The sequence below is a fragment of the Mobula birostris genome, chromosome 17 (assembly GCF_030028105.1).
Source record: "Mobula birostris isolate sMobBir1 chromosome 17, sMobBir1.hap1, whole genome shotgun sequence".
Classification (NCBI taxonomy): Eukaryota; Metazoa; Chordata; class Chondrichthyes; order Myliobatiformes; family Myliobatidae; genus Mobula; species Mobula birostris.
Genome location: NC_092386.1, coordinates 62,012,633 through 62,038,299, shown reverse-complemented (window position 1 = coordinate 62,038,299; position 25,667 = coordinate 62,012,633). Strand labels below are relative to the sequence as shown.

Genomic DNA, 25,667 nt, shown 5'->3' with positions numbered 1-25,667 from the left:
AGAGGCCTCTAGACAGGTACTTGAATAGAAGGATATGGATTTATAGCAAACTAGCTGCTTGGTAGGCCGAAGGGCCCGTTTCGATACTGTACAACTACAAGGCACGATGCACGTGTTTGGATTGATTACCGTTTTGACATCTTTACAAGTTGTTTGACTAAAGTATCGACATTTTCAAGCACACCGGGTGTTTGTATGCTACATAAACACCCGCTGTGTGTGAAAATATATGTAGTAGATGCGACAGATCAAAGCTGGTAAAATTTGTGCTTACACACCAAACTATTCAATGCCTATTAATATTAAATGGATTTCTCCACAGAGATTGCTGTTGCACACGTCTTAAAGCCGCGCGTGTTGTGTCACAGACAGCAATTCTTTTACCTTTGAACACCACCGAAGACAATAATGATCACAGTGTGAATTACGCCATAAACTGCATGTGTGATTATTGCAAACGCACAGAAACTGAGCCCTCATTTGATGAAAAATAATCGCACTACAACATCAACCAACAGATACATATACATCAGCCGGCTCAAACTGTGCTGTAGCACAGCGGCTGATTTGCCCGGTATTTGCATATTACCTTGCAAGAAATAAAATATCAATTTTTCAATTATAAAATATTAACTTTATCAATTTTCATGAAGAGCTTTTGTTAGAAACTACTAAAGTCTACATGAAATTAATTTTGATACAATCAAAATTCAAAATGGTTTTTGTCCTTTACAAAACTGTCATCCGCAAAGTCGCAGCTACAACAAGGGAGAGTCGTCACCAATACTGCCGGGATTCAACCCAGCGCCTCGGCATCGCCTTCTTCAGGCAATTAGGAATGGGCGGGCGATAAATGATGGCCTCGTCAGTGATACTCATTCCAAAAATTTTTTAAAAAGGAACAAATTGATTAAGACTGCAGATATCTTAATTACAGAGGGAAATATAAATATTTTCCATTAATAAAATGTCGGATTTTTAGGATTGACAAACAACTTTAAAGTGTTTCGTGTACATTCGTTCCATTTTAGACTTTCTCGGGTTTTATTGATTTATAATTTAAACAGATTTTACTGCTTATCTCTGTTTTTTTTTGGTTTACAGGATACTGTAAATCGGAGATTTTTGTTTTACTCCTGGTTTTCATTTGTTTCAGTTGGAAAAGACCACAAGTGTTTTTGGAGCAGCAATGCAAACGGTCTGTGACTGTTCTACATCTAACTCAGCAAAAGGAGAAAACCGTGGATCCACAGCAGATGTTGATTCAGGAAGTCACTTCAGATCTGATCGTTAATAGTTAAAAATAAAACTGGAAACCAGTCAATTTATTTTTTTTTGAATTTTAACTCCTAAAAACGGCGCACATTCTTCCTGCAAAGATTATCGAGATTACCGGTGAATTTATCAAAAAAGTTGCTCCCAACACCGCAGAATTTGCCCAGTATTATTGAACATTGTATTTTAGGGAGAAGTACTCTCAAGGAAATCGAGCTTAGGCCTATTTTTCTTTTTCCGAATGGCGATGAATTCGTTCCCGTAGTTCAAATTCCCGATTCCATCTCACTGTAAAATTCGCCTTGTTATTTTGCATTAATTTAGCATCCATGTTTCAAGTGTGAAATCACCTTTTCAGAAATTAGCACGTGTTCTACTATTCGGTAACTAACTAAAACATCAATTTTCTGCATTGTATGTTTACGCTTACAGGACACACACACACACAGATTCAGCACGTTGGCCGGTGACATTATGGCATTGAGGAGGAAGTTCCAATGCATGCAAACTGGTCAAATCCGCCGCCGGCGTGCAGCCGTGTATCTTATTTTTAAAGATATAACAATAAAGCGCAAGTTATTTACTCTCCATGGAAATAATTTTCTGCAGATAAAAATAAACGTACTAAACTTTGTTTGCAATTAGATAGAAAAAAGACGGCATGCTGAATTACTGGATTCAGAGTGTGGGAAAACAACCATCTTCTCAAATAACTGTTATTTATTCCAACGTGTATTCTGGCAATTCATTGTAGCTTGAGATATAAAAAAATACTAATTTCCTATAAATGAAGACTGCTGGCTGAAAATGCAGATGTCCGAACAATCGATTCAACTGTTCAAATAAATATTTTAACGGGGTTACCTAACATTGTATATAACATCGGAAATTGAAATAGCCACTTGGTTGATTAAAATAGAGGCGGACTTTCCTTTTGACCTGTTACTTCCTTTTCAAAATGACTCCTGTATTATATACCAACACGGAGGAGGGGAATTAGACAGTTAATATGAATACAAACTGGAAGAAAAATGAAAGTACATTTTTGACAACCCAGTTCTTCAAGACAAACAAAAAATACACCTGCCAGTCCTGGTAATTCAGTACTCAATTTTGCCTATCGATCAGAAAGGGAAAACGCAATGGCTACTGAACACATTTGACAATGATTGCTTCCTAACGCTTTCGGCAGAGCGCATGTGACCGCTTAGAACGACCGTTATGCAGGGTATTTTGAAGGACCTCAGGTCTCACTTAAGCTTCAGGCAGATTCCAGCTGGTTCGGCATGCACCAGTACTGCGGTCAATTGCGATTTCAGTATCAGTTTCTTAGAATATTATTTTGCTAGTTGAGGTTGTTTTTCTCCTTTAAAGAACACTTCTGCAGACTAAACCACACCAATAAACAAAACATAATGCTATTTGAAAGCGAGTTTTCTTGCTGGAGTGACATTTAGCGCCTTTCCGCCTCTCTCCCTAATCTGCAGCAGTTACGGTTATGCACTAACGCGAAATGTTCATTTTGAAAAATCTAATGAACAATCATATTCGGACATGCTTCAAGTAGTTTCAGGAACCGAACTGTTGCTATCAAAGTATGCTTATCGCCGTAAAAGTACCCTAATATATTCTAGCGGGTGCACAGCACCACAAATTAAAATAACAGACGGAAATATCTTCTTTGTGTTACACAATTCCCATCAACCAACTCCAAATTAAGGTCGAACAATTATAGCGTTCTCATACATATTAACATTGTTAATCTCAATATTTAGCAAATCAGCTGTCTATAGTGCCTTAGATTTCCCACTCCATTTTACACAACAAATTATACGATCGATTCTATAAATATTTAATAATTTGTCCTCACTATCTACGATGCACTGTCGTAGAGAGAATATAAAAATATTAATATTAATTTCTTAGGTCAGAGTTTGTACAATCAATCTAAAAAAACTGTTGTCCATTTAGATCAAACGGAAAATGTGCTGCTAAAATTGCACTTTCTCCATTGGATTTTAACAGAACCGACCGTTTTCATTCATTTCACGCCACAGCGCCTCCTGTAGGCGGACTCCACACAGCGATTTGGAATATTGCACGTTTATTTATTTTAACCACATTTGAAATATTTGAAGATGCTTCTTTTCCCTTTGCACATGGCACAAACTCGCCTGTGGAGCGGGACACATTGCAAAGAGTGCGCCCGCCAATATAAACATGACAGAATTTGGCACATTGTCGGCGTGTTTGATAAATATTATGATCCAATGTTATGAGGGGCCGTGTTCGAAAGTTTACAGATTTACAACATGGAATGTAGCCCGGTAATTCAAGGCAACCAAAGCCAGCACGAACTTTGCCATTAGTTGGTCTTTTCTTTATAAGTATTTCAAGCTATGAATATGTTGCGGCAATATTTTCCTACATCTTTCCTTTGTTTTTCTGATGGATTAAAATCTGATTATTTCAACTAGCCGCATATGACAGGGCCTAACAGCTACTCTCCATAAAGCAAAATGCAGCGACCTGGCCTGAGTCTGGCAGAGGCATCTTTATTTTTAAGGGGAGAAAAACAAATCTCTCTTTGTTTCTAAATCGCTAGTCTCCTCCACAACTCCCGTACAACTCCACATGGGTTTGTGCTGAGATCTAAAATAACTTACTTTCTCCCCCTCAGCTCTGTAAAACAGAGTTCAGTTTCTGACATCCGTGAAGCGATTTGTGACTTCAAGCAGAAGATGTAACTGGCACTCTTTGAAGTCCATTTTATTCGATTGCTTCAAGGCCCAATCTTTTAAGGTATTAACATACCTCGGAAGTAGCATATGGTCTTTCCCTATTCCAGTATTTTTCATCAATGCAAATAAACAACAAATACACACCCTTTATTTACCAAAACTCTTAGCGTGTGAAGCACTGCTGATTGGGGATCTTCGAGATCATTTCATGATCAGTCAGAGGTTAGTTCCAATACAGAAGAGGGATAATCAATAAGGAACTCAAAAATACTAATCTTCAAAGTTCAAGGTAAATTTATTATCAAAGTACATATATGGCATATACAACCCCGAGACTCATTTTCTTGCGGGCATATTCAATAAATCCAATAACCGTAATATAATCAATGAAAGTCCGCACCAGCAGGGCGAACAACCAGTGTGCAAAAGGCAGCAAACTGTGCAAATACCAAAGGAAATTGAAAATAGATATAGTGATAATAAATAAGCAATAAATATCGAGAACATGAGTTGAAGAGTCCGTGAAAGTGAGTCCACAGGTTGTAGGACAGTTCAGTGATGGGGCAAGTGAATTTACCCCACGGGCTCAGGAGCTTGACGGCTGTGGGGTAGAAGCTACTCCTGAACTTGGTGGTGAGAGTGCCGAGGATCCTGTACTTTCTTCCTGATGGCAGCTTTGGTTAGAAAGCATGACCCGGGCGGCGGTGGTCCCTGATGATGGAATCTACTTTCCAGCGACAAAGCTCCGTGTACCTAATCCGTGTAGATAATCTTGGAATGTTATCATCCTTTACAGTTGTTGTAATTCAGTTAAAAAAGAAATAATGCGAGTTACATTTCACTTTATCAGGTGACACTGGTCACATAACATGGAAGTCAGAAAAGCTCCCGAAGGAGCTGCCATACGAGAATTTTTCAAAATACAAAGTTAAAGGCCGTCCCCGCTGACGAATCTGACTGATTTCCAGAACGTCCTGCCTTTATTAAAGATGAAACAACCTAGTCATTCACCAAGTATATTATTAGTCTTCATGCATTTCTCGATTTGACTGATGGTAAAATAAATACTCCGGAAGCGACAATATATTATTCTTATTTTAGCAAAAGTGATAGTCTCGTCCTGTCAGCTTTGTGTACAATGCGGGAATCGAATTACTATAGACATAGACTAAACTTACGATGACTTTTCAGCTTTATTTTCCGTCACGTATCTGAAATAATACCCTTATGGTCCCGTGTCGGACCATTTCTGGGTTTCAACTATTCCTGTTTTGTGCAACCTTCGGTCATTTGTGTGAACTCCCGATACAAACTCCGCTCCACCGTTCACACAGTGGAAACAACCTCTCAAAATCCGTCGTTTCTGATAGATCTTTCATTTACTGTCCCGGATCCAATTCTAATGGCCAATTACTTTCCTCGTCTTACTTAATTCCCTTCCTACTTAGACCTGTCTAAAGATTCCATGGAAAAGCCTGCATTAAAGGACAATATAAAGGGCTCTTGTTACCACAAACGTGATTTGCTACCGTTTATAAAACTGAACTATTTTCTGTTTACCGGATGGATGCAATATCAAAATGGCATTTGGCTGCTTAGTTTAAAATGTGAAGGCCATTGATGGCATTTCTGACTGAAAGCATAAAATGAAAGAGTGTACGAATTTAATTCCCCAATTAGAGCTCACCCTGTGTTATTTTAATTCTGTACACGTTTGAAATTGAAAAAAAAAGACCAAAACTCCAAAGAGATGAGAGAATTATTATTGCATTCACCTATTAAATGGAACAGACTGCATCTGGCTTAGTTAATGAGTCATCGAACTTTTCCAGACAGAATACTGTAAAGCACTATTCATCAGGCATTGTGTTTTTTTCTCTCTCTGTTTCCCTGACTTTGCCACGATGTTTGATAAACATACGGATTTCTGCGCGCGATTGATACATTTGAAATACCATTGAGTCTGGAACGTATCGAGTTCCTTCATACAGATTATACATGATAAACACTACAAAAAATCCATCTCGCACTCCAAGAACCGCGTAGTTCATTGGACAGTCAAAAATAACTGACCCATCTCTTAGGTTGGCCGCAGAGTAATTCCGGCGAAGAACTGGGCAGCAACAGGCCCATCTTAATCAACACAACTCTAAACAATTTAAATAGTATATTGGGTTTGTATAACACACTATTAAAATAAACACTTCCTTAGCTCAGTGCACCCAGAACTACTCGCATTACTGAAACAAAATAAAAGCTTTGTCGTTTCTGTGGGACCAAACCATTTGGGGCTACGTTTTTCCAGTGTTCTTAGGAGATTCAATTACATTTGTGTTTGCCACTGAAATACTAATAAGCAGCTGCAGAAAAGTCTTTTCAGTTATTTAAATTAATAGCGTGTTCACGCTTGGGCAATCATAACTTAATGCACTAAGATTATTTAATTTATGTCTATAATAAAAACCACTTTTTAGAACAATAACGATATCATTCGGTTTGTTCAAAAGAATAATGACATTATAATGCAATTATTACATGTAACCATCATCATATTAACATATTCGCCAGTTAGCCAGTGTTAGAAGGTGCTTAGTTTTTAGAATGGCTAGGTGGGAGTACTGTGGAAATTAAATTCTTATTTCTGCAAAGACAATACTGTAATACTATGTTACCTCAATTCACACATTTTATCATCCATTCTGTTAAAAAAAAGGAAATAACAAGATTTTAAAATTAAAAATACATTTAAAATACATGCAACTTTTAGGCAGTGAGAAAGGCCACTTTAGGGAGTGGCAAGATCTCCTGCAGATATCGAAATTTAAAACTGAAACAGAAGATGCTGGCAGAGAAATGATAAATGTTTCAAGTCAGAGGCTCTTCGTCAGAACTGAAAAGGAGGCAACAAAAACTTGTAAAACTGCAGGGAAAGAATATATCTGAAAAAAGAAACAACTTTTGGTATTCTCTTTGATATTATTTGGAAACTTACTTTCATATTCATCTTTTCACTCCTTATGTTTTTTTTAGTTGCTTTCTGTTGGTTTTTTTTAAAGTTTCCCAATCCTCTACCTTCTCACTAATTTTTGCTCTATTATGTGCCTCTGCTTTTGCTTTTATGCAGTCTTTGACTTCCCTTGTCACCCACGGTTGCTTCATCTTCCCTTTAAAATACTTCTTCATCTTTGGAATGTGTCTATCCTGCACCTTCCAAATTGCCCCCAGAAACTCCAGCCATTACTGCTCTACTGTCATCGCTGCCAGTGACCCCTTTCAGTCAACTTTAGCCAGCTTCTCTCTCATGCCTCTGTAATTCCCTTTATTCCAGTGTAATACTGATACATCTGACTTCCCTCTCAAACTGCAGAGTGAATCTTATCTTATTATGACCAGTGCCTTCTAAGGGTTCCTTTACTTTCAATCCCCTAGTTAAATCTGACTCATTACACTGCACCCATTCAGGATTTGCCTTTAAACTTAGTGTGCTCAACCACATGCTGCTCTAAAAAAATAGTTCATAGGACGTCTACAAATTCCATCTCTTGGAATCCAACCCTGACCTGATTTTCCCAATCTACAGTAGCTACACATTAAAACCCCCCTTCACTAACACAACTTTGCCCTGATTACATGCCTTTTCTATATCCCATTGAAATTTGTCTCCCACATCCTGGCTACTGTTCATACACCTGTATAAAACTCCCATCAGGGTCTTTTTACCCTTGTAGTTTCTTAACTCTCTTCTCAAGGATCCTACATCTTCTGATTCTACGTCACCTCTTTCTAATGATTTGACTTCATGTTCTACCAACAGAGCACCACCCGCTTTGCCTACCTGCCTGTCTTTTTGATACAAGGTGTATCCTTGGATGTTAAGTTCCCAACTATGGTATTCTTTCAGCTGTGACTCAGTGATGCCCACAATGGTATATCTGCCCATCTCTAACTGCATTACAAGATCATCTACCTTATTCCATAACCTGCATGCATTAAAATATAACACTTTCAGTCATGTATTCATCCCCCTTTTCAATTTTGCCCCTAGTTTGTTTCAGTAATGTTAAATGCAGTATGATAAATATTCGTATGGGTAGCAGAGGAAATTCATTTTACTGACTGCAATTTTGCCCTATCACCTCTCTGTTCTTCTTCACCACATCTACTTCTAAGGCAACATCTCCACCCTCAGCCATTTCCCATCCCGATGCCCAATTAGTCTGAACCCTCTCCCGAAGCTCCAGCAAACCTGCCGCAAGAATATTTGTCTTTCTGGGTTCAGATGTAACCCGTCCTTTTTGTACAGGTCATACCTTCCCCAGAAGGGATCTCAAATCATCTAGGAAAAAAAAGTATGTATAAATAAATATCATATATATTTATTTATTAATACCAGTGTACTGGAGGAGGCCAACATGAACAGCATCTCCACTATGACAAAGCCACACCAACTCCAACAGATAAGTCGTGGCATTCCAATGCCTAACTCACATCTTCCCAAACAGACCCTTTCCCCCCAGTTGTAGGAAGGCCCACAAGCCCCTAGTGGGCAAAGAAAATGCTTCAAATATAGGGCGTATGAGAGAATGTTGTGATTAAGGACTTAGGCAGAAGTCAGCATTAAATAGCAGGGTAAGTAAATGAAACAGAATTAGGAGATCACATCTGGAGCAAAAAAATGATATCAAGACATGTCGTTTTGAACATGAAGAGAGTAATAATTTATTTCTACACTGCAGCTTTATGTACTTCTGAATGAATTTTTGTTGCAACACTAGAAATGCAATTTTTAACTTGTAAAGGGTAGGATTTAATTACCAGGTAGTTTGTTTCAGTGATGTTAAATACACTATGAGAAATATCCATATGGGTAGCAGAGGTAATTCCCCTTCTTTTGTGCAAAAACAAACTTTCATTTTATCTCAGAAACAGAACTTACCACAGTTTAACAAATTTATTAATCCATTGATTGAGACAACCGCATTTTACATCAACTAACTTGATAGGGGAATATTAAGAAAGTACCAATATTCAACATTATTATACTATTATTATATTAAATATTGAATATTAAAATTTTAAAAATCACTCAATTAGATTAATGTGCAGATCATCATAAGAAAAATGCAGTTTCCCATGTGGCTCATTGTGCATGCAAATCATTAATACTTAAAGATCTGACAAATTCCTTTCAATTTGTAAATGATCTTAATCTTGCCAGCAATTATGATGGTGCATTTTGACAAGTCAAACCAATTCGACTGGGCAACAGCCAAGATTTCTACATCTGATTGTTGTCGGTTGATTGTTACAGGAAATTGTGAAGGTGTGGGCATTAAAAGAAAGCCTACTCCTTCAGAAGAAAATAAGAGGAGGAGTAGGCCACTTAAGACTGCTCTGCCATTCATTATAACTTTGCCTGTATGTTCCCGGCCTAATTTCTCCTGTATATAAGTCTCACTTCCCTGCTCTTTCAAAATTTATCTGCCACTTCTGTAATGATACCAATGATCTGGCTCACAAACTTCTTGGAAAGGGAATTTGAAAGATTCATCATCCTCTGTGGTGAAGTTTAGATTTAAATGGCTGTTAACTTGTCATGTAAGAATACTCCCTTGTCAAGATTCTCCTGCTACTGGAAGCATCTCAACATCTACCCAGTAAAGGCCCCTCAGGATATTATATGCTTTAATAAGATCACCCCTCATTCTTCCAAAACCAAAGAATATAGGTCTAAAACTTATTTAGCTGCTTGTGATAGAATAACCATCTTTTCCCAGTTTGGTGAATCACTTTTCAATTGCCTTCATTGCTGATTACATCCTTTCTTAAATAACAGGATCAAAATTATGCACAATGTTCCAAGTGTGGCCTCATCAGTACCCGATATAATTTTACCATTACTTCCCTATTTTAAAATTCTAACCTTCCTGCAATAAAGGCAAATAAGCTATCTGCCTTCTTCACATTTCTCTCTTGTGTTTGTTGACTGATTCCCTGCTGCAGACCCAAACTGGCTTTGGCCACCCAGCCAGTGATATGCTACCAAGCCACACTCAGGGGTGGGCCCAGAGAATCTTCTGAGTGTTTGCTACTGCCAGTGCTTCATGTAAGTGATTTGCTGAAGGGGACTTTTTGCCTGTGGTATCAGAGCCCCAACAAGAACTGATATGTCAGCAGAAGAGAGGAAACAGATATCAAAGCAAGCATTTGGATGGGAGTCATGACACTTTGGATTTCACCGACTGACTATTACTGTCCCTCACAGCTGAGGGTATCTTCTGGGCCATTCACTGACATAACAAGCTGGTAATATTTTGGGATGTATATATTCATAAGTAATATAAATTCAAGGATTCATTATTGTTACCCAATCAAAGATTAAAACAGTTTTATTTTGCTGCTGTAAATTACATATGATACTGTATTCCTTGTGGTTTAAGATCACAAGGGGCTTTAATATTCTTTCAACTAAACCTTGCTTTTGCAGCAATCTCCAATGTGTCCATCACAGGACAGTTAGAAAAGCATTTATTTCTTATTTGCTATTCAATAATTAGTATAATGTACATCAATGTTTAAAACAGCAAGTCAGTTTTAGAATCCTGCCAATAGTCATAAACAACTCATGATTTGTGATGTGCTATGACTCCCATACTTAAATTTAGCACTGCAGAATTTTTGCCCATTATCCTTTTGCTAGCAAGAATTGTATGTACAACACAAGAGATTCTGCAAATGTTGGAACCCAGATCAGTCCTGATGAAGGGTCTCGGCCCAAAATATCTCCTGTTTATCAATGATGCTGCCTGGCCTACTGAGCATTTACTGTGTGTAGAATGTATCAATGCTATTAGCTCATTTGAGCAAATTTGGAAGTCCCATTTTCTGAGTGTAATCATTTATTTAGAAAGGGTGAGAATTTGAAACTAGTTTGCCATATACTACATAAATAAGTGCCTGTCATCTAAACAAATGACACTTGTCAAGATTACACAGAGGAAAGTGATTTCACAGGCTGGCAATACAGATAAGTGGGTGGAAATTTTAAATTTATATTCAGTGCAATCAAAGTTTTGTTTAGCTCTGCAGGCTTACATTACAGATTCTGCAATCATAATGGCTTTGAATTGCAACTACAGTGTAACTGATGCAGTTTGCTCCATAGAAGAGAATTTGAGATCTCGCTTTATTTGTTAATTCCCTTTCATTCATATGGAAGATTGATTTTAGCAAGATGAACCTGGCGGTGGTCAGAAACAAATAAGCTGAATGTGCATTAAGGAAACAGAATGAAAATTGTCAGAAGTATGAAGACAGGAGACTGCAGGTGCTGGAATGCAGTACAAAAGCAGAGCACTGGAGGAATTCAATGGGTTAAGCAGCAACTGTGAAATTAACAGGAGAGGCAAAGTGACAGGTTGCCAGCATATAACAGTATGTATGAGCACTTTAAAGAATATTCCTTTGATATTCTTGTGAGTTTGCATCCTGGACAACAAGTTTAACGGTCTCAAATCTCCTCAAATAGTTTAATAATAAATTTGGAAAAAACCCTGCATAGTCTGTCCAGCAGGCCATTACAAATTTCATAGGCCACAGATTTCCTTGAACTTTCCTGGAGTATGCATTTCTGATAAATAATGCTAGTCGTGTAAGTTGAATTTAGTATGGGAATATGTAATTTTTTGGTTATTTTTCTCCATAACCATTTTTTAATTTCCCTGGATCTTGCAGTATTTATATTTGAAATGTTAAACAGGAAGCAGTCCTCAGCTCTCTGTATCTTAGTTCAGTGATTAAACATGTCAGTTTGGACAGTCCGATTTCAGAATCAACACCTCTGGGCACACAGAATAAGTAACTTCCTTTCTGTTGCATATGGGACTAGTTCAGTCTACTCTAAATGAGCATTTGTAATCTACAATCAGATCAGTGGGAATCCATTCACAACTGCAGCAGAAAACTCAACTCCATTACAAGGCAGTGCTGAAGAGCAGCCTTCAGATTCACATATGCAATAGTTGGGGAGTTCCTGTTACAATCTGGAAGACAAGCTCTTTGCATTTGGAACCTCAGGTATGGTTCTCAACCTGGGCTGGATGATTGTCCTGATGGAATATCAATAATTACAGGGGGTTGGGTTCATGAAACTTAAGTAATATTTCAATAATAAGTTTGGAAAACTCATGAGGAACTAGCAGTAATTTGTTCCTACAGTACCTGCAGGAAAACTATCAATAAGACTGAAAGAGTGCAGATAAAATTTACAAGGGTGTTGCCGGGACTTGAAATCCTGAGTTACAGCGAAGGTTGAACGGGTTTGGACTTCATTCCCTGGAGCGTAGGAGAATGAGGGGAGATTTGATAGAGGTATTCAAAATGATGAGGGGTATAGATAGGGTAAATGCAAGCAGGATTTCTACTGAGGCTAGGTGAGACTAGAACTAGAGGTCATGGGTTAAGGGTGAAAGGTGAAATGTTTAAGGGGAACATGAGGGGGAAGCTCTTCACTCAGAGGGTGGTGAGAGTGTAGAATGAGCTGTCAGCGGAAGTGATGGATGTGGTTTTAATTTCAACATTTAACAGATATTTGAATAAGTACGTGGATGGGAGGGGTATGGGGGGCTGTGGTCTGGGAGCAGATTGAAGAGACTAAGCAGGATAACATGAGCAGCATGAGAATAGATGGGCCAAAGGGCCTGTTTCTGTGCAGTGGTGTTCCAAGACTCTCAGTTTGCAAGCATTCGTAATGGATCGTGATTTAGGTTTTCTAATCAGCAAGGAAGAGAAGGTGCTAGCCACTAATCTTAAAGAAACACATCTATAAAAGAAAGTGACCTGCAGTTCATTTTGTAGCAATTGAGCCTTTGAGCCAAAAGTTTATGCGGTCCAGTCCAGAAGGTTAAGCATAAAAATGTAGACACAGAGGGAGTGCTGCAGTGCTGGAGGGGCCATCTTTCCGTGACCTTACATTCCTTCTCAGGTAGATATAAAATCTGCCATGGCCCCATCTACCCTGAGTATCTTGGCTAAATCTTCATCCCTCAGAAAAGTGTAGTTGAAGTTGATTATATGGAAAAGCAAAGCAAACCACATCCTGTAAAGTGCTGGAGGAGCTCAGGAGGCCAGGCAGCATCTACGGAAGTGAATAAACAGTTGGCGTTTCAGGCTGAAAGCCTTCATCAGAACTGGAAAGGAAGGGGGAAGAAGACAGAACAAACAGGTGGCGGAAGGGGAAGGAGGGCAAACTGACAGCCAGCATGGTTCAAGAGTGGTGGAGCAGCGGAAGGTTAACCTACACCCTATGGCTGCTGTGTTCCTCGCACTAGAATTGATTCCTGACTGCCAGTCATTTTGGGATGGTAAGGTGTAATAAAATATTCGGTATCATGTTAGCTCTCTCCTCAAAGACTCAGTATTTTCTGCGGCATGGACTGCCTCACTTGCTGTGCAAGTTATAATTAGGCAACGTTTGTAGACAGTGGCAATGCACTGGGCGAGCATTTAATCAGAAGAATAACAAGGAAGGAAGGGGAAATCTCTGATTTATATTTCAATCAATTATTAATTCTGGAAATCTGAAATAAAAGCACAGAACTCTTGAAATACTCAGCAAGTCAGGCAGCATCTGAAGAGTAATAAACAGGTTTCAAGGTGGCATCTCTCAACAATGAAGCTGCTTGACATGTTCAATATTCCTAGCGCTTTCTGCTTTTATCGATAATTCTTATGTCTGAAATATTTCACAGAGAGTGAATGGGACTTAAAAGGGGATTGAGGTAAAAGGAGTGACACCTGAAACAAATGTACAAAGGTGAATTTACAAAAAAGGATGGAGTTTTGAAATAATTTCTGAACTAAGATACAGAGAGCTGAGGACTGCTTCCTGTTTAACAGTTCAACTATAAATACTGCAAGATCCAGGGAAATAAAAAAATGATTATAGAGAAAAATAACCAAAAAATTACATATTCTCTGAAGGATTTAGATACCATATATGCAAATGTTATTTTGCAGGGACAGATAAACTATGACTCATTTGGCTATTAACTTACACAATTATGCCTTAGTACACCACTACAAACCCCATTTGACAAAGATTAGCATTTTTAGTGTTTTTTTATGGAGAACCATACTGAGAATATTGAAGTTAATATCAAAAATATTTTATGAGTTACTCGTGTTGCAGCCACTTAATTCATTCTCGTGACTATCTTATCTATTTCTCTCTCTGGCTGTGAAGTTCAACACCTAAGACATCTAGACACGTGGCCAATTAAGCGTTAGGTGGCCCTGCTTTGGCATTTGGTGAACCCTGCCTCACCAGTCACTTCAGAACCTACAGGATCAAGTCATCCTTGCACACACAAAGCAGTTTGAGGCGAAGAAGACATCGAAGCCAAAATTAAAGAAGTTTTTACACTTAGCTGAATCTTTCTAGATTATTGATAAGAATTAGACATGTAAAAGATTATCAAACTGGATTTCAAGGTCCAAAGACCAAAAGGACACTGTAGGGCAGGGTTTCTGAACTGGAGTTCTATGGAACCCTAGGGTTCTGTGAGAGGTCATGATTTTAAAAAAAAACATCATTTTTTTGAACTTCGTGCAATGTGCGATGCTAGCGCTCACAGTAGTGGGCAGTGACTGAACTGTCCCTTTAGCAATCTCGTTTGAGGTCTCTCAGCTCAGTATGACAGTGCGCAATAGGACCGTGATTATTTGCTTGAGTCCATACTCAATTTTTGACGTGAGGTAGGGGAGACCGCTGATAATTGGTGAGCACTGTATTGCATGGAGGGGAGGATGGTAGGTTGATAATTTGTGAGCGCTGTATTGCATGGACGGGGAGGGCAGTAGGCTGATGAGGAGTGTGAAGTGCATTTTCCCAGCATTGAATGAACTCGACCAACTTGGGCTGTGACGTCAGCCTCTCCCTCCTGAGTTACCTCCATAACTTCCCCTTCTGCGCCGCCAACTGACTAATGAGAGTGAACAAACTCTACTGGTGTAGTAGAAAATTGGAGGGAAATTTTCATTCTAAAGAAGGGATTTTTATGCACTGAGAATCAGCTGCTGACCTGCCACTTATCTCGAGTTCAACACAGAACTGGGTATTTGTGCAGCAAAAAAACAGGCACAGGTTTTACATGCTAGGCCTATATTTGAGCCTGATCATGTCACTTAGTAAGAAAATGTTTTCTGAATCTTGTATAAAATTGTATCTTAGGCTATATTTCTATTAATATTGCTTTGACTTATGGTTTTTAGTAACTTTACTATTTAATGTTGTCAATAAATTTTCATGTTGTAAATAGCATTAACTAAAGTCAATTTACAGCATTTATTTAAATTAAATCTACTGAGCCTACCTTTCAAAAAATTAAAACCCATTTTGGAACCCTGACTGAGTCCTGACGAAGGATTCCGGCCCGGAACATTGACTGATCATTTCCACGGATGCTGCCCGACCTGCTGAGTTCCTCCAGCGTCTTGTGAGTTATGCATTTCCTAATGTCCTGCACTACAAAGTGCCTGACTGATAATAGCAAAAAGGCTCTTTCCAAATTGACCCTACTGGCACACCGACTCCCAAATGCATCACAACTGATGCTTCGGACTACGCTGTGGGTGCTGTGCACAAAGGGTTGATCAGAAGCCTGTGGCAGCCTCTCACCTTCTTCAGCTGCCAGCTCTGTCCCCCCAGAGGAAGTACAGCATGTTTGACCATGAACTTCTCCCTCTCTATCTGGCTGTCTGCCATTTTCGTTTTTCTCTGGAGGGTCACCATTTCGAAGGGTTCATTGAACATAAACCCTCGTGCACGCAATGTCCAAAATAGCAGACCATTGGTCCGCACGGCAGCAACACCGCCTGGCCTACATATCCGAGTTCACAACTGATATACAGCATATCAAGGGGAAAAATAACGCTGTGGCCGATTGCCTCTCATGGCCAGCCATGGAGACTGTACACATAGGGGTTGACTATGCTGGCATGGCAGTCGTTCAAGCTACTGACCCAGGCTTATCGAACAGCAGTCACAGGCCTGCAGCTGGCTGACATCAAGTTCGGGGAGGTTGGGGTTTCTCTCCTGTACGATGTCCCAACTGGTCGACCTCCCCCCATAGTGCCCGCAAACTGGAGGTAGACTGTTTTTGACTCCGTACATGGCCTCTCGCACTCGGCCAGAAGGCCTCACAGGAACTGGTTTGTGTGGCACGGCCTCAGAAAGGATGTGTGTGATTTGACTGCAGCTTCTGTTGGGTGCCAGTGGGCAAAAATTAACTGTCATATCCAGGCACCATTGGCACCTTCTGAGGTCCCTGATCATGTTTGACCATGCCAATGTGGGCATTGTTAGTCCTCTTCCTCACTCCTGCAGTTTCTGTCACCTCCTTACCATGGTGAACCGTGACCTCTCAACACTATTCCAGCCCCTTGTTAAATTCAATTCCTCTGCACCTATTCCTCCCTCCTATCATGGTGTACAGCACCCCTGGGTTCCTGCTCACCTACATTCCGCCTCGGTTGTTTTCGTCCGTCTTGACACACACCAACACCCCCTTAGGCCCCTTACGATGGCCTGTTCTGTGTTTTGGAATGGGGAGAAAAGTCTTTTATCACAGATAAGATGGGTAAACCTGGATGTATTTCAATAGATCACCTTAAACTGGCCCACCAGGATTTGGAATATTCCACTTCCATGGCCCTGCCATGACCACGAGCATGTCAACATACCTCTGGCCGAGCCAGAAGCTCCTGCGGTTCCTCCGCCATGGAACAGCGGCCCTAGCCAGGCGGCTCATGCGAGCTCCAGACAGGCTCACAAAGCCAGTTTTAGCGGATTCTGGAGTGGCTTTTGTCGGGTAATATAATTGGGAGAAACGTACATAATCCACTACCACCGACATTGAGTTGGGGTTTCGTTTAAGTGGCTGGTCTGACGTGATGATGTAATTACATAAAAGGATTTCAGAGCATTTTTGTTGTGTAGGTTTTGGAGTTTAATAAAATGTGTCACGGGTTTTGTTAAACGTAAAACGCCTCACTTTGTTTTAGTTGCGGAAACCAACACCACAAATGAAGTAAGAATATAGGAACAGACTAACTTAGATATTAGGCTAGATTACAAAGGCTAGATTATTTTAATTGCCAAACATTACAAAGGCTAGATTATTTTAATTGCCAAACATTTGCTTCAGAATCCTAGGTTTTGGATAAATATAAAATCACATTTGCTTATAATCTTGTTATACATAATATCAGTTTCTGTATTCATGTGCCTGCACTTAACTGTGTGAAATGTTTAGAGGAATTTAAAATGAAGTAGTTACTGTGGTAACACAAATGGTTCAGTCAGTTCAGATAGGCAACAATATCTCCTCCATGATCACCATCAATGCAAGTGCACCACAAGCATGTGTGCTTAGCCCCCTGCTCTACACTTTGCTTTACACTTGTGACTGTGTGGCTTCAGGAGAAGGAAACCAGAGGCCCATGAGTCAGTCCTCATCAGAGAGGGAGAGGGTCAGCAACTTTAAATTCCTTGGTGTTATTATTTCGGACGACCTGTCCTGGGTCCAGCAAATATGTGCAGTTACGAAAAAAAGCATGGCAGTTCCTCTACTCTCTTAGGATTTTGCGAAGATTTGGCATGACATCTAAACTTTAAATTTCTATAGATGTGTGGTGGAGAGTATATTGACCAGCCGCATCACAGCCTGGTATGGAAAGCCCTTGAATGGAAAATCCTACAAAGAGTAGTGGATACGGTTCAGTCCTCCCCATTGAGCACATCTTCATGAAGTGTTGCCTGAGGAAAGCAGCATCCATCGTCAGGGACCCCCACCACCCAGGTCATGCTCCTTTCTCACTGCTTCAGGAAGAAGGTACAGGAGCCGCAGGACTCGCACCTCCAGCTTCAGGAACAGTTATTATCCCTCAGCCATCATGCTCTTGAACCAAAGAGGGTAACTTCACTTGCTCCACCATTGAAATGTTCCAGAATTTAGGGACTCACTTTCAAGTCTCTTCATCTCATGTTCTCGATATTTATTGCTTATTTATTTATTATTATTATTAATTATTTATTTTTATAGTTGGACAGTTTGTTGTCTTTTGAACACTGGTTGAATATGTAAGTTGGTGTGGTCTTTCACTGATTCTATTATATTATTATTCTATTATGGATTTATTGAGTATGCCCACAAGGAAATGAATCTCAGGGTTGTATATGGTGACATATATGTACTTTGATACTAAATTTAATTGGAACTTTGAAATGTATTTATAATATGACAAGCCAACAAAATACATGAACATATCTCAGCAGCTTGTCTGTTAAACTATATAAAATATCTAACATAACCTTAAACAACAACTCCATTGTTACATTTCAACTTGCAACATTTAGCCTTGACTGTCTCCAGTTCTAGTGATGTCAGGACAGACCTTTTTGCTCTTGTGAAGGCTCTTTGAAAACTAGTTCAACTTGTTTCATGGTCTGGTTACAGATGACTAATCTGATGTCCCACCCTGCTAACAATTTCAGAGCCAATTTGAAACAGGAAATGCTGGAAACATTCAACAGGTTGAATACTGTCTCTGGTGAGAATAACAGGATGAACATCTCAGCTCAAACTCCCTTTATCAATTCTCTCCACAGATGGTTTTTCATCTACCAAGTGGCCTCTGCATTTTATTACAGATTTTCAGCATTTGTTTTTTTTTCCTGAAGACTAAATGGTGAATGATAGATATTTTCTTTTCCAACTAATCTGCAATTTTTACCTGCAGAGAATAATTTTCTTTTCTAATATTGAATGGACAAGACTGAGTGCAGAACCAAATGGACAAAGAGAGTAGTATATTTAGACCTACAGAAACATGCAGAAACAAGAGCAGGTGGAATCAAATAGATGCAGTTTGGCCGTGTGATGTTAACAGCACGTACTGGCCATTGAACTCATACAATATCCCCAAAACTACATCATGCCCTTCCAGGTGCAATTGTTCAGAACTTCTCACAGACATCTAAAAGCCTTTCCAGAATGCAGGAACAACATAATTCCTTTTGAAATTAACATAACAATATTCAGCACCTTAAAATAAAAAAGGGAAAACCATGTTTTGGATTGCCAAAACAAAATTAACAACCATAACCATTCTCCTTTTGAAAAGGTGGGACTTCAAGTTCTGGAAAACTTCCCTTTTGTTTATCATTGACCTCAGCTTTATGAGATGACACTCACTCAAATATTACTTTAGTGCCAAGGGCACTTATTCTTAGTCACTTCAGAAATTCATCTGGTACCAGGCTATTCTGACGAATTGTCCTAGTAAAATCAAAGTGCTGACTAGTAGGCTATTATTGAATGTTGCTGAATAGATAGCATCATTGACAACACCTTTGACCATTTTGATAATGATTGAGAGTTGATGGGGCAATAATTAGAAGCATTAGATTTTTCTTGCTTTCTATACACAGGACATACCCGGGTAATTCTCCATATCATTGGGCAGATGCTATTCTGTGTTTGTACTGGAATAGTTCGGCTAAGTAGTTTGGTTAAAAAAACAAAGAGCTGATGATCATCTACAGTAGGAAGAAACTGTCGGTCCATGAGCCAGTTCTCATTAGGGCATCAGTGGTTGACGGTCGGTAGCTTTAAATCCCTTGGTGTTAACATATTAGAGTATCTGTCCTGGGACCATCACTTAAGTATCATCACAAAAAAAAAGCACAACAATGTCTCTACTTTCTTAGAAGTTTGAGTCGATCCAGCATGTCAAAAACTTCAACAAACTTCTACAGATGCACAATTGAGAATACCCTGACTTGTTGCATCATGGCTTGGTATGGAAACACTAATGTCCAGAAATGGAAAAGGCTAAAGGAAGTGGTGAGCACAGCCCAGTTCATCACAGTCAAAGCCCTCACAACCACTGAATACATTTACGTAGTGCACTGCCACAAGAAAGCAGCATCCATCATCAAAGACCCATCATCCAGGCCATATCCTTTTCTCACTACCACCACTGGGCTAGAGGTAAAGCAGTCTTAGGTCCCAAATCACCAGGTTTAAGACTAGTTATCACCCGAAAACCATCAGGCTCCTGATCCAGCGTGGATAACTTCAATCACCACTACTCTAACCTGATTCTACGACCTACAGACCCACTTTCAAGAACACTTTACAACTCATGTTCTCAGAATTATTTTTTATTATTTGCACTGTTTGTCTTCTTTTGCACATTGGTTGCTTGTTTGTCAGTCTTTATATGTATAATTTTCTATAAATTCCATTGTACCGCTTCCCCCCCATAAATGCTGCCAGAAAATGAATCTCAGGGTAATATATGTTAATGTATAGATACTTTGATGAAAAATTTACTCTGAACTTTGAAATGCATGGCAAGATATAGAACGCTGGTATTCGGGATGTTGCATGGTCCTGTAGTTTTCACTGTATTCAGTGCTTTCAGCTTTTTAGAGAAATGTTTTTAGAGACTTACAGCACAGTACCAGCCTTTATCTTGATATAAGTTTATGTAAAACAACAGGATTCAGGATTCATCATGGTCTTAGATCTTCTGGCTGAACTTGACTGAGAATGCTTCAGTGTTGCTCTTTGCACTGGGATGCTGGATATGTATTTAACGCCACAAGATATCTTAGGTAATATGATTGAATAGCTCCATTACCCAATAAAGAGGCCACTGAGTGTATGTTCATGGTCTTCTGCTGTTGTAGCCCATTCACTTCAAGGTTCGATGTGATGTGCATTCAGAGATGCTCTTCTGCACACCACTTCAGTAATGCATGGTTATTTGAATTACTGTTTGCTTCCCATCTGTTTGAGCCTGTTTGGCCATTCTCTTCTGACTTTTCTCATTAAATAGGCATTTTCACCCACAGAACTACCTCTCAGAGAATGGGTTTTGTTTTTCTCACCGTCCTCTGTAAGCTCTAGAGACTATTGTGTGTAAAATTTCCAGGAGATCAGCAGTTTCTGATCTGGCACCAACGATCATTCAAAGTCACTTATATCATATTTCTTCCCCCATTCTGATGTCTGGTCTGAACAACAACTGAACCTCTTGACCATGTTGGCAATTGAGCATTGAGTTGCTGCCACATTATTGGCTGATTACGTACTTGCATTACCAAGCTGTACCTAATAATGTGGCCACTAAGCTAATGTAAGAAAAAGAGAAGGCATGCAACAAAGCAAACATTAGTAGGAAGACAGAAGATTGGGAAGCCTTTAAAACCCTTTTGGGAGCAACTAAATGAATCATTAGGAGGGATAAGATGAAATATGAAAGTAAGCTAGCAAACAATTTCAAAATGGATAGTGAAAGCTTTTACAAGTATGTAAAAAATAAAAGAGAGATGAGAGTGGATATAGGACCACTAGAAAATGAGGCTGGAGAAATAACAATGGGGGACAAGGAGATGGCAGATGGATTAAATGAGTTATTTTGCATCAGTCTTCACTGTGGAAGACACTAGCAGTGTGCCAGATGTTGAAGGGTGTGAGGGAAGAGAAGTAGGTGCGGTTACTATTACAAGGGAGAAGGTGTTCAAAAAGCTGAAAGACCCAAGGGTACATAGGTCACCCGGGCCAGATGAACTGCACCCTAGGGTAGCGGTAGAGATTGTGGAGGCATTAGCAATGATCTTTCAAAAATCATTGGACTCTGGCATGGTGACAGAGGACTGGAAAATTGCAAATGTCACCCCGCTCTTTAAGAAAGGATGAAGGCAGCAGAAAGGAAATTATAGACCAGTTAGTCTGACCTCAATGGTTGGAAAGATGTTGGAGTGAATTGTTAAGGATGAGGTTATGGAGTACTTGGTGACACAGGACAAGGTAGGAAAAAGTCAGCATGGTTTCCTTTAGGGAAAACCTTGTCTGACAAATCTGTTGGAATTCTTTGAGGAGATTACAAGTAGGATAGATAAAGGGGATGCAGTGGATATTGTATATTTGGACTTTCAGAAGGCCTTAAGGTGCCACACATGAAGCTGCTTACCAAGTTAAGAGCCCATGGTATTACAGGGAAGTTATGGCATGGTTAGAGCATTGGCTGATTGGTAGGAGGCAGCCAGTGGGAATAAAAGGATCCTTTTCTGGTTGGCTGCCAGTGACTAGTGGTGTTCCACAGGGGTTGGTGTTGGGACCGCTTCTTTTTATGCTGAATATCAATGATTTGGATGATGGAATAGATGGCTTTGTTGCCAACTTTGCAGATGATACAAAGATTGGTGGAGGGACAGGTAGTGTTGACGAAACAGGTAGGCTGCAGAAGGACTTAGACAGATTAGGAGAACGGGCAAGAAAGTGGCAAATGAAATGCAATGTTGGAAAATGCATGGTCATGCCCTTTGGTAGTAGAAATAAATGTGCGGACTATTTTCTAAACGGGGAGAAAATCCAAAAATTTGAGATGCAAAGGGACTTGGGAATCCTTATGCAGAACACCCTGAAGGTTAACTTGCAGGTTGATTTGGTGGTGAGGAAGGCCAATGCCATGTTAGCATTCGTTTCAAGAGGTCTAGAATAGAAGAGCAGGGACGCGATGGTGAGGCCTAACCCTGGGTATTGTGAACAGTTTTGGGCCCCTCATCTAAGAAAAGATGTGCTGACATTGGAGAGGGTTCAGTGGAGGTTCACAAAAATGATTCTGGGAATGAAAGGGTTATCATACGAGGAACATTTGATGGCTCTTGGTCTGTACTCGCTGGAATTTAGAAGGATGAGGGGGGGATCTTGTTGAAACCTTTCGAATGTTGAAGGCCTAGATGGAGTAGATGTGGAAAGGATGTTTTCCATGGTGGTAGAGTCTAGGACAAGAGGGTACAGCTCATGATAGAGTGACGTCCATTTAAAACAGAGATGCAGAGAAATTTCTTTATTCAGAGGGTTGTGGATTTGTGGAATTTATTACCACAGGCAGCTGAGGAGGCCAGGTCATTGGGTGTATTTAAGGCAGAGATTGACAGGTTCTTGATTGGACATGGCATCAAAGGTTATGGGGAGAAGGCTTGGGGAGTGGGACTGAGAAGGGGAAAAAAGAATCAGCCATGATTGAATGGCAGAGCAGACCCAATGGACCAAATGGCCTAATTTCTGCTCCTGTATCTTATGATCTTATGGTCTTATGAGCTATCTCTTCAGCCAATAAAATTTAATATGCCAGCAACACTTCTCTATTTGTTGAAAATATTGGAGTAATTCTTTTTACCTATATTTTCAGTATCTTCAAAACTCTTTTTTCAACAGTCCTTCAGTTTAATGACTCTTTCTACTCTGAAGTTCTCCTCCTGCCTGTTAGATAAGAACATAAGAAATAGGAGCAGGAGTAGGCCATCTGGCCCCTCGAGCCTGTTCTATTGAATACCTTCTGGCAATCCAAGTAACTAGCATCCATCTGTTCCCCTCTATCCAGTGCGTTCATTATATCCTCAAAGAACTCCAGTAAGTTTGTCAAACAGGACCTGCCTTTGCTGAACCCATGTTGCATCTGCCTGATGGATCCATTTCTTTCCAGGTGCCCTGCTATTTCTTCTTTAATGATAGCTTCAAATATTTTCCCAAATACAGATGTTAAACTAACTGGTCAATAGTTACCTGCCTTTTGCCTACATCCTTTTTTGAACGGTGGTGTGACATTTGCCATCTTCAAATCTGCTGGGACCTGCCCAGAGTCCAGAGAATTTTGGCAGATTATCACCAAAGCCCCTATTATAACCTCTGCCATTTCTTTCAGTACCCTGGGATGCATTCCATCAGGACCAGGGGACTTAACCATCTTCAGGCCCTCAAGTTTGTGATAGCTATTGTATCGAGGGCCTCACCTCCCATCACATCCATTACATCTCTCTTTGGCATATTAGATGTATCCTCTACAGTGAAGACTAACACAAAATAGTCATTCAAAGCCTCTACCGTTTCCTCATTGGCCAATATCAATTCCCCCTTCTCGTCCTCTAAGGGACCTACGTTCACTTTAACTACCTTTTTCCACTTTATATAACTATAAAAACTTTTGTCTGTTTTTTAATTTTATTTTCATAATCTATCTTCCCTTTCTTTATTGCTCACTTTGTGGTTCTTTGTTGATTTTTAAAACGTTCCCAATCTTCCGCTTTCCACTACTCTTAGTTTGATGCCTTCTTTAATTTCCTTTGTGATCCAAGTCTGGCTCTCCCCACCCTTACTGTCCTTGCTTTTAATTGGAAGATACTTTTGTTGAGCACCATAATAAATCTCTTTGAAAGTCTCCCACTGTTCCTCAACCGTCCCATCATATAGCCTGTGTTCCCAGTCTACACTAGCCAAATCCTGCCTCATCCCATTGCAGTCTCCATTGTTCTGGCATAATGCACTGGTTTTAGATCGAACTGTTATTCAAATATTCAGTGTCACTTCTTCATTTTTTTGTGGTGATTTGGCTAAGATTACAGGATGTGTGTACTGACTAGTGCTGATTGGAAGAACACTGTTACATCCTTTAAAACATCTAGCGCACTGAATAAGCTTTCAAAATAATGCATTACTATAATGCAATGCAAAGAAGATCCATGCCATGGTTCAACAAAGACATATTTTAGTGCATGTTACTTCCAAATATATCGGTTTTAACATGGATATTATAATTGAGTGCAACATTTGACAAAGGCATTCGAATCAACTTCCTTTAAAATGACTTTCCACAAAATGCGTTGAACGAACGCTGTTTACCACTCTTTGGGTTGAAGTGAGGCACGTGATTTGGGAGTTATGAAAAAAAGCTGGCTTTGCAATTATTAGTTTGCAGATGTTTTAACCTGAACACCTATTTCAGTTCCAGATATTCCCTAAAGGCACTGACTCACACTTAGACAGTGCCACCTCTCACAAATGGATGTTCTCCATCCCTCCCAGTACAGCTGCCCAGAAATTGTACTGTGTCCAACTTTCAACATTGGCCATTCTGTGTTCCTACTGGAATAGTTTGGCTAAATAGTTTTTTGCAAAAAAACCCCCAAAGAACTGATTATCAGCAGGAAGTAACTGCAGGCCCATGAGCCAGTTCTCATTAGGGCGTCAGCAGTCTAGCTTTAAGTTCCTTGGCGTTAACATATCAGATGGTCTGATGCCATCCTCTCACTAATGGACTTCTCCATCCCTCCCAATATAGCTGCTGAGAAATTGCATTGTGCCCCAAGTTTCAGCAATGGTCCCGTAGCTAATGATGACCGTCAGAGAAGAATTGCCCAGAACTACATCTTTGGTGTATTACCAACATAATGTGATCACCGATTATAATCGAAGACTTAGTCAGTGTAGCAGTGGTGCAGATAGTAAAACACAGCCTCGGGTGACTGTAGGTATGTGAGCTGAGCTTGAGGGAAGAGGATATTGATGGTAGCAACTAATTCCCAGCAGATCAGATGTAAAACCAGAAGAAGTGGCCTTCTTCCATATTGCTCTATTTTCAGGTAGTAATCTTTCTAATTGACCTTGATGTTGAAATTTGGTTCACTGCCTCGGGGATATGATAATTTGGCTGCTCTACATTTGATGGAATGGATTACATGCTATCAAGAGGCTGGAAAAAAGAAGGTGAGCAGAGGTAACATCACAGTTTTGCTTCAGT

At 39.8% G+C, this 25,667-nt stretch overlaps 1 protein-coding gene across 1 annotated transcript in view; it reads right to left on the bottom strand.

Annotated features, from left to right (window-relative positions):
- LOC140211703 (cyclin-dependent kinase 4 inhibitor B-like) overlaps positions 1-25,667 on the bottom strand; it is a 50,277-nt gene that overhangs the window by 21,460 nt on the left and 3,150 nt on the right. The gene's annotated exons all lie outside the window — the stretch shown is intronic.